Source organism: Leuciscus leuciscus (genome assembly GCF_965113295.1).
Source record: "Leuciscus leuciscus genome assembly, chromosome: 4".
NCBI lineage: Eukaryota > Metazoa > Chordata > Actinopteri > Cypriniformes > Leuciscidae > Leuciscus > Leuciscus leuciscus.
The window spans coordinates 29560765-29578608 of NC_138728.1; the positions used below are offsets into that span (position 1 = coordinate 29560765).

The 17844-nt window shown below is 38.1% G+C and overlaps 1 long non-coding RNA gene across 1 annotated transcript in view; it reads left to right on the plus strand.

Moving 5' to 3' along the window:
- The first annotated feature begins 278 nt into the window (after positions 1 to 278).
- The window catches only part of LOC309497712, a 73888-nt gene continuing 56322 nt past the window's right edge, over positions 279 to 17844 (plus strand). The window contains exon 1 of the long non-coding RNA XR_014205672.1: positions 279 to 288. This is a non-coding gene — a long non-coding RNA (uncharacterized lncRNA). The remainder of the gene's footprint in view (positions 289 to 17844) is intronic.

A 17844-nucleotide genomic window follows, 5' to 3' on the forward strand; every position in this document is an offset into this window, starting at 1 on the left:
TCCAACAGAATGGCTGAATTAACATCTGCATAATAATAATAATAATAATAATAATAAAAATAAATAAATAAACAGCACAAGGTCTTGTAAAAACACTTTTTAAAAAAAAATTTCGACACATAATTTCGAGACAGTAAATTGCCAATGTTAAAAAAAAAAATAAATAAAAAAGAATGTAACAAACTTTTAAAACAGAGAAAATAGTAGACCTAGGCTATTCAGATGATAGCTCTGTGGTCAATGCATTAACAATAGCCGGAGCTTCAAACGATCTGAGATCGAATCTAAGTGTAGCCGACAGTGTTTATGTTTTTCCGTTCTTGATGCTTAAATATGCATCTGTTTATTAAAGTCAATCATCTTGTTTAATTATCAATTGTACATTACAACATAAATTTGCTACATTCCAGTTGAGCCGCTGCAAAGACGACACATCTGATGAAGGAAGACTGTCAGCCGATTGCACCAGAAAATTAAGATGATGAAGCTCGTCTTTAATCTGCTAAAAAAAAAAAATTTGTGTGTGTGTGAATCATTCACGAGATTGAGATGACTGACAGTTATACCCGGCCATAGCAACGGAAGACATTTTTCAAAACAGATCGAACAAATCAGAAAAATACTTTCAATACAGTATTGCTTTCAATTAAAAAATAAACAATGAAAATGTAAAAGAAAAAGAAAAAGAAAATTAATTAAGTTTGAAAACCCATCGCACATTTCAAGGTATGAATAAAGTGTCGGGACAGTTTTTTTATTTAAACAGGGTTGCATCGATAGAGTTTATTCCCTTTGTGATGCAAAATAAGAAACACAGAATCTTATTCTTGCAACATTTTACATTTCTATTGTCAAAGAAATTGCAGCTAAATTAAAACGGTACAAAACGAAAAAAGTTCAAAGCAACATAAATTAAGAACAGGCGTTTTTCTTTGCCTCTCTCGCGCTGGATATTTTTTTAGTAAGTTTGGTCTCCCTCACTGCGCGCGGCGGGTCTTTCTCGAAATTAAGCATTTCAGCGTAAAAAAACACCATACAGCTGATAATATATGTTGCTGTGTGTCATCCACACAAATCACGAAAGAAAAAACTGTAACAAATAGCTTTTGTTCCTTCAAAGATACAACATGCCTTGCTGAATTCACCTTACAATAAAACGAGGTGTGTCGCGAATTAAAGAGCTCTGTATCTGCTAAATTGAAATTGTGTGTAGAAAACCTTTAAATACAATCAATAAAACTACAATATAATTTAATAAGATATAGGGCCTACTGTACATAGGCTATGGACTTTTGGAGATTTTGAGATTAATCCTTAAAAGAATTTTGCCTTTGCCTGCTCATCAGGCTGGCTCCGACACTCTCCATATGAAAGACGGAACATTAACACCTCTGTCCTGCACCCCCACGATAAAGCAACTATTGCCTTCTCCAAACCCCCCACAGGCTAGCTGAGTTTGCAAAACAAAACAAAGAGTTTGCCACTCGTCGTGGTGTGCCAAAACACTTAATTATTAACTTCAATATTTCATTCAAAACAATCTCAAAACGCTTTGTGACATTTTGAAAAGCCGTGGATGCATTACTGCCACTGGAACCATGAACGCAACAGAATACTGGTTCTGATTGTATTGTTTGTCGTTTAAACGTCATATATATATATATATATATATATATATATATATATATATGTATATGTTTTAGAACTAGACAAATCTCTCTGCATCAACAATAGACTATAAAATGCATTAATAGGCTAATATAAAAATATCAGTAGTCCAAGTTAGTTCGGGATTCGAACCCGTGTCATCTAAATGATCGTAACGTAGGTTCAACCACTCGGCCACGATTCACTTGTTGAGATATGGCCTAACGTTCCAATGTGTGTTCGCTCACACGAGCGAGAAGCGCTCTTCATTCAAATGAACGCGCCGCCGCGTTTGTCGAACACTAATTCAACATGCCAGAATAAAACCTGGCTTTAGAACAATGCATAGCGCCACTCGTCGTTGTGTGCCAAAAAATTTACAATAATTTAGTTTCATTTATTTCAGTGTTAATGTTTGAGTTAAAAAAATCCTCTACAAATTAAATTAACACAAAGTCGGCTATATAAGAGTCCTTTATAGGCTACGTAAAAAAGCAAAGGGCTTACAGTCTTAACATTTAGGCTACTTTGCTTAAATTCGATACATTTATTTTCAGTAGGGCCTAATACATTTGTAGGGATGTAATTTCAGTATGCTTTACCAACGCTATGTATTCAATTAAAGTTCCAAGAGGTCTGGGGTGCGTTTCCCGAAAGCATCGTTAAGCCTTGTTTATACTCGACGCAGCCGCCAGAGCGCGAGTCACCGCAGACCGCGCGCGCACCTCTCCAGACGGACGAGGCATTTATACTTGACGCGCGCGCCGTTGTGTTATTCTTTGAAACGACAGGGGGCGACTCGGAGTAATTTACCTCTAAACCACCGGGAAACAGCAGTGAAGAAGTAGTTTGCGTGGATCAAAACCTTTCATCAAAATTCTACAATTATTTTTGAATGATACCTGTTGCTGTCTTAAGACAACTTTGATAAACTTTTAAGATCCACTTAAAATGTTGACTAATGTAGTCATGTGGCATTAACTAACATAAAAACATGCGTTACCTTTTTACTCTTTGGCAATGTTAATAAAAATATAAGTTTTTATTTTTTGTTAATATAGCATTTACAGTAACTGAGTTTGTAATACAAAACTACATGCAGTAGGTTTATTGTACTTTCACTGCATGCAAACTAAATAAAACAGCTGAAGCCTTATTGAAGAGTGTTTAAACTTTAATTTTATCAGCAGGGCAAACTTCTGCTACTGTAAATGTAAGCAGTTACTTTAGACAATTGCAAACTGGGTGCTTAATAGAAATGTGTTTCTATTCACAAAATGAGAGGCTTTTATTGGTCGCCATCAATGTAAATGTTTCTATGTGTATAGAGACAAAAGAATGAGGTTAATCACTGTCTGTTACCATCAGTGTACTGCCTCACTTTTATTTATGAAGACATTTATAAATGCAAACACAAAATAAAATCTTTAGTTTTTGTTTTTATTTCACAGCAAACTATAAATACAAATCTCTTTTGTAAATGAATTAAAAAAAAATGTAGCTATTGTGTATTATTTAAAATTCTAAGTACTTTGTAATGTGTTAATGGCAAACAAAGTCTATGCATCGTTGTCCCTCAGTGCATCAAAAAGGACCTGATTCAGCTTGAACTTTACATCAAGCTTCTTCCTTGGGTCCACTTTTGCAAGCATGTCAGCTAAAACTTGGCTTTGACAAATTTGTCTCGAAGATTTTTCCAAACTTTTCGACAAAATACGTCTTCTTTCCCCAACGTCTTCGCAATTTCCCTCCAGGAATTCTGTGCCATCTGACTGTCTCTATGGTCCCGCATGGAAGGATCATAAACATGCTGGTACAGACGTACCAGCTCGGACAAAGTCGCCTCGAAATCGTTCATCTTCGGATGCGGCGCCGCGCGCGATGTTACAAAAAGTGCCGTGCACACCGCCAGGCGAAATTGGGTCTTGCGAACCCAACGCGCGAGACCGCCCACTCCGCTATGACGTCATTTTTGCCGCGCGCGCCTCGCGATCTTGCGGCTGCGTCGAGTATAAACAAGGCTTTAGCCAACTATGGTCGCAAGTTCCCTCGTTGCCAATAGAGTTCAATGGACATTGCGATGAACTTGCGACCATAGTTGGCCAACGATGCTTTCGGGAAACGCACCCCTGGTCTCTATATTTCCTTCCCAGCTGACACTAATATGCAAGTGCACAGCAAAAATCACAACTTGTGCTTGCTGCGAACGCAAGTTATTTAAGGTGTCTCAACTGTACACAGTCTACCCTACAGTGTGAATTCGTTACAAGGTTTCATTTAATTAAATTAATGTGCAGCAATTTGTACAAATAGAGTCTATATGCCTACTATACTGTTGTAGCCATTAAATAATCTAATTTAGTATCATATTTGTTAAAATATTATAATGTTATTTTTTTCCATCTATGTTGAATATGAAAAGTGAACAGCACGAGTAAGATAGGATGCATTATATCGAGAGATGGATATGGAGCGGGTGGGTCAGACATGATTTTGACCACTTCATTAAGTGTTGTTTAGTAGAAAACCTTTCTTTAAAGTGAATTTCGTTTTCTATAAATTGTATCTTAATTTTAATCAATTTTTCATCTACCATTTGCCTGGATTGAATAAGTAAGAGAAGCAAATATAACAGACACTAATCATGGAGGCGCCCGCGCGGTCATTTGCATTGCACGTCAGCTGGAGCGCATCTCATCCTCCTAACTTAACGAAACTCAGCGTATGCCTCACACAGACATGAGAAATACATCAAATACACAAAGCTTGAAATGTCTTCAAACGAAATAATTCAAAACGAAAAGAAAAAGGCTACTCTCTGATTATGTCTTTATGTGCATTTCTCTCTAGGTGCGTTCACTACAAATATGGCGATCGTCAACTTCATCTTTGCAGTCGACACTGTCAGAAAACACTAGTTTATTGATAAAAATCAATGCACGCATCACCGGATTTACAAATACACATCTTGCTTGTTGCACGCACACATATTATGTCGAAAAAACGAAATATTATATTGAAATAACATTATTATTAATAATACATCTTTTAGAATATTTGATTAAATGCTGATTGTTGCGCTTGTTCAATTTAATAAAATTAAAACTTTAATTGTGATAATTAAAATAATTGAAAATTAAATATTTAGTGGCCAAGTTTTGCTAATTTATTATATAGGCTGTTATATGCCTATTGCCTATATTAAGTAGGTCATATTAAGGCATATATTAAGTTTTTTTAGCTGTTATGAGAAAAATAAATCTAACGAAATCTAAAATCTAAAAAATAATTCTAACGCCAATTCAACATGCCAGAATAAAACCTGATTTTTGAACAATGCGTAACGCCACTCGGCCTGGTGTGCCAAAACACTACATTTTAAACTTCAATGTTTAATTCAAAACAATCTCAAAACGCGTTGTGACATTTTTTTAAAGCAGTAGCCTAGCCTATATACATTAAGGGCATTGAAACTAGGATCTTAATTAAAACGCGTTCCGCGTAATCTCTCAAAAATTATGCCACACTACTCCATTTATTTATTTTTTAAGGACTGCTTTCGAAATCACTATAAATTACTATGCAATTGTATCGCTCACGAGAGCTCTTCATTTATCTAATTCCTCAATAGAATAGTAAAAATATTCAGCGTCATTGCTCCTAATATCGTCTCTATTTTTAACTTTTGATTCTATTTTTTCAGTTCTAAAATTGATTCTATCTTTGGTTATATTCTGTTGTAGCCTAATAGGCCTATTTATATATATGAAAAATATGCCTATTAGGCTTAGGGTTTTATATTTAACCCACTTACATTTTAAAATACGGCAATTGCTGCTGTTTTGCACAATGTCCCTTTGCGCCACCTGGCGGTCATTTCGGGAACGACTTTGAAATGCCGCTGGTTTATTTTCGCCGCGGTGATTTCGCCGCGGCAGCTGGCGCGGCGGTAATAGGCATTCTGGTTGTCCACCATCTGTATCTATCTATCTATCTATCTATCTATCTATCGTAATAATGTATGATTTGCAAAAATGAAAACTGCTGCTTCTGTGTAGATGAGAGAATCAAAGTGCGCGTTGTGCACACGCTACATTGATTATGGCCAAGCATGCGCCCTTAAAATAGCCTATGAATAACATGCGCAACGCGCCACTGACTTTAAACTATTTTTTCCTGGTTAGTGGCGCAATTGTTTTCTAAACCTGCAAAATAGCAAGAAGGAACGTTTGCGCCGGAACACGCCTCCTCTTTGCGCTGAACCGCCCCCGGGAGCGCAAGTGTATTTCTTAGTTAACCGACGTGCTTCTGTGGAGGGAAAAGTCCGCTTTGCGCGGGTGCAAAATAGGAATGATACATGCGTCGGTGTACAAAGTCACTTGCGCTGGGTGCAAGATAGGGCCCTTAGTCTTTTAAGCCTCACTGTAAACGTTGTCTAAGAAAGACTTACATCAAGTAAAGTTAATTTGATTTGTGTATTCCAATATCTTTGCCTCAAAGACCTTTACAATTTGTACAGCAATAGAGCATCTTCTATCCTTACATCCCTGATGGACAAACATGTTAGGAAGAGCAACATAGGAGGGATATCATCCAGGACGGACATTCAATAGGCTAGATATTATGAACGGACTAGACCAAGATGAGGTCATAGAGTTCAGTATAAAGTAGTGAATAGACAGAGGGAGGCTTTTGCAGCGAAAGAGGCATTTTTTTTCACTTGTTTTCTATAGACAGTAAGCGTTTTGCTGGCCTCGAGTTTTGGCACGAGCTCTTAACACCTGCCATCATCCAGGCAAGTCTAATGTGTATCTCTGTTTTTCCTATGTCAGAAGTCTATCAGAGATCAGCCTCTCACCCTCAATAACAGCCAGAGCAAGTGTCCCTTGTTATAAAAGGTGTAAAAACGTAAAATGACCTTATACCATATTGTGTCATCATTCGACGAACTGTTCTCTCGCACACTCCGAACAACTGTGCAATTTCTCCAGCAGTGTACCCCAAAAGGAGGTGAGCTTCAATTATATCAGGTGGTAAAAGGTACGATGGCCGTCCAGTTGTCGCTTCCTCTGTCTCAGAGAGAATGTGAAGTTGGCGGAGGATTTCTTGAAGACTCTCTAGCACTGCTACCTCAACTTCGACATCCATATCAGCACTGATCTGAACTAAATCCTCCATTACTCTGCACAAACGAAACTGGAGATAGTCATTGGACGCATTGTTCTCACAATCCTGCGCTAATGATCTTAAATCATTAGCAATTGCTTGAACAAAAGTCTCCATCCAGGCTACATAAAACTGAAAACAGCTTCTATTAACTCAAGCAGCATTACCGAGTAGGCTTCCTTGTACCAGTGAAATCAAGGCAGTAGTAGTAGATTCGATCACATCGCTCTAACCAATCCTTCTTCAGACTGATGTTGGCACCCCCCCCCCCCCCCCCACTCAATTAGCCTACATGCGCAGGGAAAAATAAATGTAGAAATGTGGAAATACAGAAATAAATAAATGTAGAAATAAATAAATGTAGAAATAAATACATATATAAATATATAAATACATAAATATATAAATAAATACATGCAAAAATACAGAAATAGCCATTTATATTACCAAAATGTATTTATTTCCACTATTATTTCTGCATTTATTTATTTATTTTTCCTTCCGTCATTTTTAGTCCTTCATAGTGCACATGTTGGACAACTTAAAACAAGAGATACCATTTCGCAGCGCTTACCAACTCAAAATTTGCAAAAATAAATAAATTTTTTTTGTTTTTTTTTTGCAAATGTAGAAATATTAATGTGTTAATTATTTCTCAGATTACATTTTCTATACAGCTGATTTGAAATTATCCCCCGGTTTCACAGACAAGGCTTAAGCTAGTGCTTGACCAAAATGTTTTAACTGAAAGAAACTTACACTGACATATCTTAATATATGTCAGTACCATTGTTTTGCCTCAAGATGCACACCAGTTGTAAAGGATGCGTACAGACAGGCATATGAAGACTAGGACAAATAAAGTTCCAACACACAGTTTAATAAAATAATCCAAACAGGTCAAAATCTAAACAGGCCGCAGGGTACACACACACACATAACTTGATGCGAGACCGCACAACTGGAACTGAAACAGAGTTACATAAATACAGATGGTAATGGGTGAACAGAGCTGGAAAGAATGAACTAATAATAACGGTAACCTATAGGAGATAGATGAGTGACGGGAATCAGCAAAGACACGTGACAAATGATAGTCTGAAAAGTCCATGAAAACAGAAACTAACAGAAAATAATGGAGACAGAAGTAATGTTTTTTTTCTAAAGTACATTTACAAAAGTTACTTAAAAGCCCTAATTGAACTAAGGCCTAATCCTAGCTTAGTCTAAGCCCTGTCTGTGAAACCGGGCCTATATGTATTGTGAAAAGTGTTATACAAATAAATTCATTGTTTTTTATTCTTGTCTGTTGACAGACCAAATGTCCATTTGAACTGGTTGGAATAGACCTAATTGGAAAGTTGGTAAAAACTGACCAGCAATATCAATATATCTGTGTTATTATTGATTATTGCACCAAATGGGCACAGGCGTATCCTCTGACATCTAAGTCGGCTGCAGAGGTTACAAAGTGCATCTTAAAATTTGTGTATCAGTTTGAAGTGCCAAAACGGATTCTTACTGATCAGGGCAGAGAGTTTGTCAACACTGTAAGTATTTTCATTTTCAACTACACAAATGCTTTTAAGTACTGCATGTTCTTCCCTTTTTAAAAAAAAAAAGATATTACTCAAATAATATAACAAAATATTATTTTCACATTACCCCTGTAGATCAACACTAAGGTCTGTGAAGTGCTTGGAATCAAGAGAAGCCTCTGTGCCCCATACCACCCTCAGACCAACGGATTGGTGGAGAGGCTCAATGGCACCATACAGAGGTGAAAAATGCATCCACTAAAGTACATATTTACACTGATCGGACACAGCAAGAAACCCACTGACAGGTAAAGTAAATAACACTGATTATATTATTACGATGTATCACAGATAAACAGGAGAGGAAAAACAGGTGTGGTTCATGAAATGGGATTACTGTGCTTGATTGGCCAGCAAACTCGCCTGACCTTTAGCCAAGAGAAAGATGAGAGACATGAGACAGAACAATGCAGAAGAGCTGAAGGCCGCTATTGAAGCATCCTGGTCTTCCATAACACCTCAGCAGTGCCACAGGCTGATAGCACCCATGCCACTCCGCGTTGAGGCAGTAATTCATGCAAAAGGGCCCCAAACCAAGTACTGAGTACATCAACTTCCGTTCTATCTCTAGACTACCTTTTGTCTTGAAGGTGTTGGAAAAAGTTGTTCTTGACCAACTCCAGTTGTTTCTAAAGTGAAATTTCAATCTGGTTTTGAGTCTGCTCACAGTACTGAATCTGCCCTGTTGAGAGTTTTAAATGACATCTACCTATCCACAGACACTGGTGACTCTGTGGCTCTCGTACTTCTAGATCTATCAGCAGCTTTTGAGACTGTCGACCACTACCCTGATATCCAGACTAGGGTATTATGTGGGCCTAAAAGGTATCATCCTCCAGTGGTTCCAGTCTTATCTCTCGGGTCGGACTTTCATACCCCTTTTCCACCAAGGCAGAGCTGGTGCTGGTTCGGAGCCAGAGCCTAGTTTCAAATCGGTTCTTTGTTTTTCCACCGCCAAAGCACCAGCTCCGAACCAGTAAAACTGGTTCTTAAGTAGCACCAAATCATTGCAGGGTCTAGAACGGAGCCAAGAAAGAACTGCTTGCGTCAGAGGCTGGGGGCGGGGTTACCGTGGCCAACAAGACTGAAGAGAAACTTGTGACCGCCATTTTTAAATAGCAGCTAGTCGAGCTAATAGCAGCTCGATTATAATATCCGTCTATGTAAGTTACGGCGAGCTGCACGAACGCGTTGGATTCGCCGTGTTTGGATGCCGATTTATTTTCGCAAACCCATGAGCATCCATAGTAACGCAACGTCTATTATTGTTGATGCCTTGTTCGAGATGCATCGGAGCAGCGTGGACCGATCAGAGCTGCGGGAGTGTTTGGAGATCATACGACTCCTTGTGCTTTTTGATCGCTTTCGCAGTGCTTTGATTTCATGTGCTGATCGTTCTGCGAGAAGCCGATGCATCTCGAACAAGTCTGGTGTGTTTGTGTTTGGCGCTGCCGCGCTAGCGTTGCTGGGCAACATGATACGTATGCAGTGACGTAAGATATAGCTCTGTTGTGGCTCTCTGGCCGGTGGAAACGCAAACCGGTTCGTCAGTCGAACCAACTCCGAACTGGCAATAGCTCTAGCTCTGAACCAGCACCCGGTTCTTGTTGGTGGAAAAGGGGTATCAGAGTCAAGTTAGGAAATTTTTCCTCTTCTGTTGCGCATCTAACTTGTGGTCTCCCTCAAGGATCTATCTTAGCGATCTATGTTACCACTGGGCACCATTCTAAGAAGACATGGGGTATCTTTTCACTGTTATGCAGACGATACACAAATGTATATTCCTATCAAGAGAAATTATGCCTTTTCATTATTACTAAGTTGTCTAGATAAAGTTAAATTTTGGATGGACCAACATTTTTTATTTTTAAATGAAAACAAAACCGAGATCATCGTTTTTGGGCCCACTGTTAATCCTCAGGCTGCCACCTTCGACCTAGGCAGACTATCTGCTTTTAGATCTTCACGTGTACGGAACCTGGGCGTTCTACTAGATGAGTCTTTAAACTTTGATAAACAAATTTCCTCTGTAATAAGCTCTAGTTTTTATCAACTTTGTCTGCTGTCGAAAGTCAAACCTTTTCTTAATCATAAAACTCTTGAGATGGCTATCCATGCCTTTATCACCCCACGCTTAGACTACTGCAATTCACTTTATTGCAGTATTTCAAAAACTTTACAAAAACTCAAACTGCTCGTCTTCAATTAGTGCAAAATGCTGCTGCAAGATTCCTTTCAAATAGCCGTAAAAGTGCCCACATCACCCCAATTCTGAGGTCCCTTCATTGGTTGCCCATTCATTTCAGAATTGATTTTAAAATCCTTTTATTTGTTTATAAATCTCTATGTAATCAAGCACCGAGCTACCTATCTGAACTGCTACAACCACATATTCCGTTAAGAAGTCTGAGATCAAGCGATAAGAACCTGTTATTAGTCCCTCATTCCAGACTCAAATGCAGAGGGGATCGAGCATTCTCTGTGTTTGGGCCTCGGTTGTGGAACAATTTGCCCCTAGAAGTTAGGATAGCCCCTTCCGTGATCACTTTTAAGTCACTTTTAAAAACACACTTGTTTTATTATTGATGAGTCTGATACTGTATTGCCATTTCTGTTTTCTTATTTTATATTTTAAGTCCGATAATGTTTTTGCTATTCTTGTTCTGTAAAGCACTTTGGTCAGTCAGTGGCTGTTATAAAATGTGCTATATAAATAAAATGAACTTGATGCATGATTATACTTTTCAGAGGGCCAACATTTCTGTATTTAAAATCCTTTTTTTATTGATTTCATGTAATATTCTAATTTCTGAGATTTTGAATTTGGGGTTTTCATAAGCTGTAAGCCATAATCATCAAAACTATAACAAATAAAGGCTTGAAATATCTCACTTTGCATGAAATGAGTCTATATAATATATTAGTTTCACATTAAGTTGAATTTCTGAAATAAATGAACTTTTGCACGATATTCAAATTTTTCGAGTTTCACCTGTGATTATTAAATGATTAGTTCACCTCAAAATGAAAATTTCCTTACAATTTACTCACCCCAATGCCATCCAAGATGTTCATGTCTTTCTTTCTTCAGTGGAAAAAAAATTAAGTTTTTTGAGGAAAACATTTCAGGATTTTTCTCCACACTATGGACTTCAATGGCAACCAAGATGTTGAAGTCCAAATCAATGCCGTTTCAAAGGGCTCTGAAGTGCTTCAAAGGGCTCTGCACGATCCCAGCTGAGGAATATGACCTTATCTAGCGAAACGATCTGTCATTTTCTAAAAAATATACTTTTTTTAACCACAATTGTTCAGGGTTCGTACACATTTTTACCATTAAATTTCCTGAGGACAGCGACACAAGAGCCACACAGGTATGGCTACTTAGTCGCTGTCCTCAGTGCCGCAGAAAAGCGCTGAAACGGACATGAAGGGGAACCCATTTCTTTTGGCCCATCTAGTTTTCTGGAGGCCCACCTACAATCAAAATCCGCCGCAAGTGAGTCACGTGATTCGACTGATCACCCTAACGAAAAAAGTATTGCAATTTGTTTCACCAATATTATTAATTAAACAAATTCAAGTACACGGATATTTTGAAAAAAAAAAAATCCAAAACTTTCTGAGTTTATTCATTTTCCAAAACTTTTCCAGGTCTGGAAATTGCCATTTTAAAATTCCATGACTTTTCCAGGTTTTTCATGACCGTACGGACCCTGCTACACATAAGGTGAATGTTACCATGACATACAAAGCATTTGTTGCTGTTACTATGGCATGAACATTTAATCACTGCTAACATTCATTATCATTCCCCTGTGTTTTACACTTTGCTCATTCGTCATCAAGGTTTGACACTTTCATTTTAATGCCACTTTATGTGTCACAGCTTTATATGTTTTCCAAGCAATCAATCTTACCCACTAACTCTCCATCGCTATGACAAAGCATTACTAATAGAAAGCAGCATTCGGAGATAATATCCTCATCCTCCGTGTTTTCAAATCCTGCAAGCAAGACATTTCCAGTGTTTAGTAAAACATCACCAGTCATCAGTGATCTGTGTTCAAAAAGCCAACTCACTTTTAAGGTATTTTTCGGTAACGTGTGCATATTTTATATGCATGGTTTTTGAGTTGATCAGTAGAAATCTCTTGAGACATGGGTAAAGAAGATCTTTATCCGTGCAGTGATTCTGTGCAACCAAGATTTGAGCCATGATGTGGTTCGCTGTCTCTTCAGTCAGACACCTTCCTTTTCTTCTGATGAACTCACTCAAGGTCACATAGTCAGGAAGAGGTTCCATTATCAGGATGTTTTGGTTTTCCAAGATGAAACGGTCATATAACCGTATGAAATGGTCGCAGGTTGAATCCTTTTGCATTTCCAGACATGTAGTCCCCTCTTCGACAAACTCAGGCTAAAGAAAAGAGATTAAACATTTACTAATTTCAAATCTCCTAATTTAAGAGTGAGGGAAATGAAAGATGAAAGCATTAGCTATGTTTCCATCACCCTGTTTTTATGCAGAAATGTGATGGAAAAAAGTCCTGGTACTGCAGGTCCTTGTACTACAGGTGCGTAGAGCCAATGGTATATTGAAGAATGAACAAAAAGGGTGGCTAACCGCACACTGATCCACTCAAGACTGGAAAAGTCTACTAAAACATTTTTATAAATTGCATTTATACGGCACGATACAATTTATAAAAAAAAAAAAAAAAATTCTAGACTTTTCCAGTCTTGAGTGGATCAGTGTGTGGTTAGCCACCCTTTTTGTTCATTCTTCACTATTCAAAATAAAACCATTGTAAGCACATCACTCTTAAAACAGGTTGTTAAAGGTCGTCCCTGCTCGATATGACAGTTTCACCGTACAAATTCTACGTTCTGTCTTTATGTTGTCTGTTATTAAAATCCATTAAAATGCTACTTCGTTTGCTTGTGTTGCTGCTCATGTTTTCTGACCTGATATTAAGGATGAAAACACATCAAAATAACATAAGCTAGTGACTACTTGTCGTGTGGCTGAGCAGTGTACCGAAAGGATAATCATATTATCCTTGCTTGTATTAACATACAAAAATACAAAAAGGGAAAACAGCTCTCAGACGGGAACCGACTCTCACTGTTCTCTTAAAGCAGTCGCTCATTGAGTCGAACAACACACATCACTACTGTTTCGCTGACGGTATTTCATTTACTATTGGTTATTAGGTTACCAATACCACGTCATCCACTCAAACAACCTGATGGAAACGCACCTAATTCACATTTTTTATTTGAAAAAGATTTGCTTCACGTTTGGATGGAAACCCAGATAATGGGAAAAAAACATGAACTCTATAACCGATGCTTCTAGGCTTTGGGCGTGTAATTCAGTTATATCTCATACTATGTTATACAGGAGTTATACAGAGCTTTTAGAAGTGGTCAATCTGAATTTGATAAAAATCTCAGAGCTTACAAAAGGAGCTATAGGAGGGGGAAAGTTCTTCAGTTGGAACGGTTTCATAATAGTAATTCTAAATACTTCTGGCAAGAAATAAATAAGCTTGGGCATAAGAAGAAAAAAACTATCCCACTTGAAATTATCACAGAGAGTGGAGAATCTGTCTTTCAAACTGATCAGGTGTTGGAAAGATGGGAGGCAGATTATAGCAACTTGTTTGCTGGTAGCTGCTCCTATCAGTTTGATGACCAGTTCTTTATAAATACCTGTAAGGCCAAGGCAGTTCTCGAAGGGAACAATGTTAGTCCACCACTGCTTTTAACAAATGACTTGTTAAATAGTGATATTACAGTGGCTGAGGTACAGAAGGTAATTGAAAAAATTTTATTACAAAAAGCTGTGGGAGAAGATGAATTGACAAATGAAGTCCTTAAATGTCCCAAGCTTTTGAATACTCTGCACTGTTTGTTTACAAATTGTTTTTGTAGTGGTGTTATTCCATCAGGATGGTATAAATCAATCATCAAGCCAATCCCTAAGTCTTGTCAGGCCGACCCTAGAATACCTCTAAATTACAGAGGCATAAGTTTATTGAGTACAGTTTATAAAGTTTATTCTGCCATTTTGAACAATCGGCTTTGCGAGTATATTGAAGAGAATCAAATACTGGTTGATGAGCAGAATGGATTTAGGAAAATTAGGGCATGTATTGACCATATTTATGTCCTATCATCCGTGGTGAGAGCGCGGCTACAGGTGGGAAAAAGTACATTTGTTTGTTTTGTTGATTTAAAAAAAGCGTTTGATTGGATAAACAGAGACCTCCTGGAGTATAAATTAATTAATTATGGGATTAATGGTACATTTTATAAATCAATTAAAGCCCTGTATAAGGCACCAGTAGCTTGTGTTCAGGTGAATGATTTAAGGACTGGTTGGTTTCCTACTCCGTTTGGGGTAAAACAAGGAGATGTTCTCTCTCCAACGTTATTTGCTCTTTATGTTAATGATTTAGCACAAGAAATTAAAATGGCAAATCTGGGAATAACTATTGAAGACCTTAATCTTAGTATTCTTTTATACGCTGACGATATTGTGTTGATTGCAGAAAAAGAAATTGAGTTGCAAAAAATGTTGAATATTATGAATGATTGGTGTACCAAATGGAGACTTACTATTAATTTAGAGAAAACACAAATTGTGCATTTCAGAAAGCCATCTACTTGCCAAAGTGATTATGCATTTTATTTTGGTCAATCATTGTTGAGCTATTCTGCAACATATAAGTATCTTGGCTTTGTTTTTCAAGAAAATATGAGGTTTTCTGTGGGCAGGAGAATTTTGGGGGAATCTGCTGGAAGGGCATTGGGGTCTGTGATGCAATCCAATTAGAAAGAGTAAGAAAGGGTAAAGAGACACAGAGGCCATGGGAGTGTGTGCAGACAGGATGTGGAGGGCACATGTTTGAGGAGAGAGGGGCCCTGGAGCAGCCACAGACTGGGAACACTAGAGAAACATGTCCCGTTCCACTCGCCAAACCATGTGCATATGGATATATACTGTTTACAGAACCAGGAGAGAGATGAAGAAAGAGATTTCTGTGTCTAGAATCCACTTTTAATAATAACTTGCACTTCTGCATATCCTGTGTGCATGCTCTCACTTTTACGTCTCTCTTTCTCTCTCTCTGTTCTAGTCCTCATATTTAAGGTTAGCGATTTAAACAAACCCGACAAACACTAAGTATTACATCAATTAGCATGTAATACATAATATATTATTAACAATATATTATTTATTTAAGCTTTTTACATAATTTGATTTTTTTTTTATATTTGAAGAAGTTTGTGCTTGTAACAAGGGTAAAACAATCAAATCAAAAAAAAAAAATAAGATGAAGGTATGTCCTGATTTGATTTTCCCTATATTCACGCGGCTGTATGATTTTATGGTTGCACCTGTGTTGTTTTATGCTGCTGGGGTGTGGGGATTTATGGAGAGTCCTGAGTGTAACTCTGTTCAGCATAGAGCTTTACGTTGTTTTCTCGGTGTTCATAGGTTCGCCCCTAAGGTAGCTGTAGAGGGAGACATGGGTTGGGAGCCTTGTGTGGTGAGGCAAAGAGTTGAAGTGATTAGATTGTGGAATCGTTTGGTGAGCCTACCTGACTATAGACTTACCAGGAAAGTCTTTAACTGGGATAAAGTCAATGGACATCCCTGGACTAAATATGTTCATGAGATCTCATATAAAGTAAACTCTCAAATTTTGTTTCAGAATAATTTACAATTTAAAATACCAACTATAAAAGACACATTACTTGATATTTATAAAAAGCAGTGGGAGTTAGAAGTGTTAAATAAACCTAAACTGAGAATTTATGTGCAGTTCAAGGTCTGCTTTTCCACAGAGCCCTATGTGAATTGTAATATGAAAAGGAGACAGAGATCCCTGTGTGCACAGCTCAGAGCAGGAGTGCTGCCTTTGGAGGTGGAAGTGGGTCGGTATAAAGGGGTTCCTGAGGAAAACCGGCTTTGTGCTGTCTGAGTTTGGTTGAGGATGAACTTCATTTTATGTTTTACTGTCCTTTGCAGAGCATGTGAGCGGAGTGGAGCGGGAGCGAGCGGGGAGCGCGAGCGGGCGGATCTTGGACAGAGCGCAGAGCGGCAATTTCAAAAGGACGGAGCGTCGCACTATTTCCCGCTCCAATTCCGCTCCGCTCACGCCACGCATCAGTCAAAAAATGCGCCATGAAGAACAAAAAACATATATAGGCATAGCCGTCGCACTGGACTATAAGTCGCATTTATTTAGAAATTTATTTCACACAAAAAAAACTAAAACAATGTTACAGATGGGACAGTTCTCCGTTACGGACGTGAGCGCTCTGACAGCGGCACTAAAAGACTGCTTTAAAACTTTCACTGAGACCTCAAACAGAAAGCACAAAGCCTGTCTTTAAATTTAATTTCGTTTTGTATTAATTGTATCTTAATTTTGATCAGTGTTTCATCAACCAATTTTCTGGATTTAATAAATAAGTAAATATATTAGATAATCACGACACGAAGGCGCCAGCGGGTGAACCTGGAGTTTGTCTCATAAATGAACCGAAACTCAGCGTATAGCCTACTTGCCTGACAGACCTGAGACATATATATAAAGCCTGAAATGTCTACTTTTAAACAGAACAATTCAAAACGAAAGAAAACAGACTGCTCTCTTGAATCCGTATGAAATGTGCATTTCTCTCTGGGGCGTTCAATACTGCGAAGATCGCGAGTCAGCATCTTTCCAGCCACAGACATAAAAAAAAATGGTTTATTAGTAAACAATTAAAATGTCTCCTGCTATATTTTACATATACATAATCATTAATTTTGCCGGTTCGTTGTGACAGCTTTTAGGTGCGTTATTGGCAGCGCCACCCTTATGTTATGAACGCATCAGCACCGAAAACATGGAGATTTTTTTTCTTTTGGGGGCATTTTGTTTGTGTTCAGACTTTCAGTTGTCTTTAGGCGCGATGTTAGAGGACGCTGCTAATAAAGTTGCTAGTATGGCCTACACATATTGGATTCACGTTTATTATTATAGGCTATTTGAAAAAATACCCCATTTTTTATGCCGTGCGTATCATTTTATTTTGTTGTATTTATCCGCCACACCTTGGCCGGTCCGTGAAAATATTGTCTGATATTAAACCGGTCCGTGACGCAAAAAAGGTTGGGGACCGCTACAAGTGATATACATGTAGATTTTTTTCCTTTTTTGGAGCGAGCGGGGGGGCGATTTGAGTGGAGCGCGAAGCAAACTGCGTTGAGCGCTGAGCGAAAATGAGCGGAGCGGCCTGATGTAGCTTTGAGCGGGGGAGCGGAGGGGTGAACAGTTCCGTGAGCGATGAGCGGAGATTCTCACCGCTCCACTCCGCTCATATGCTCTGGTCCTTTGTATAATGATTTGAGAAATGTTTTGTTTGAAAA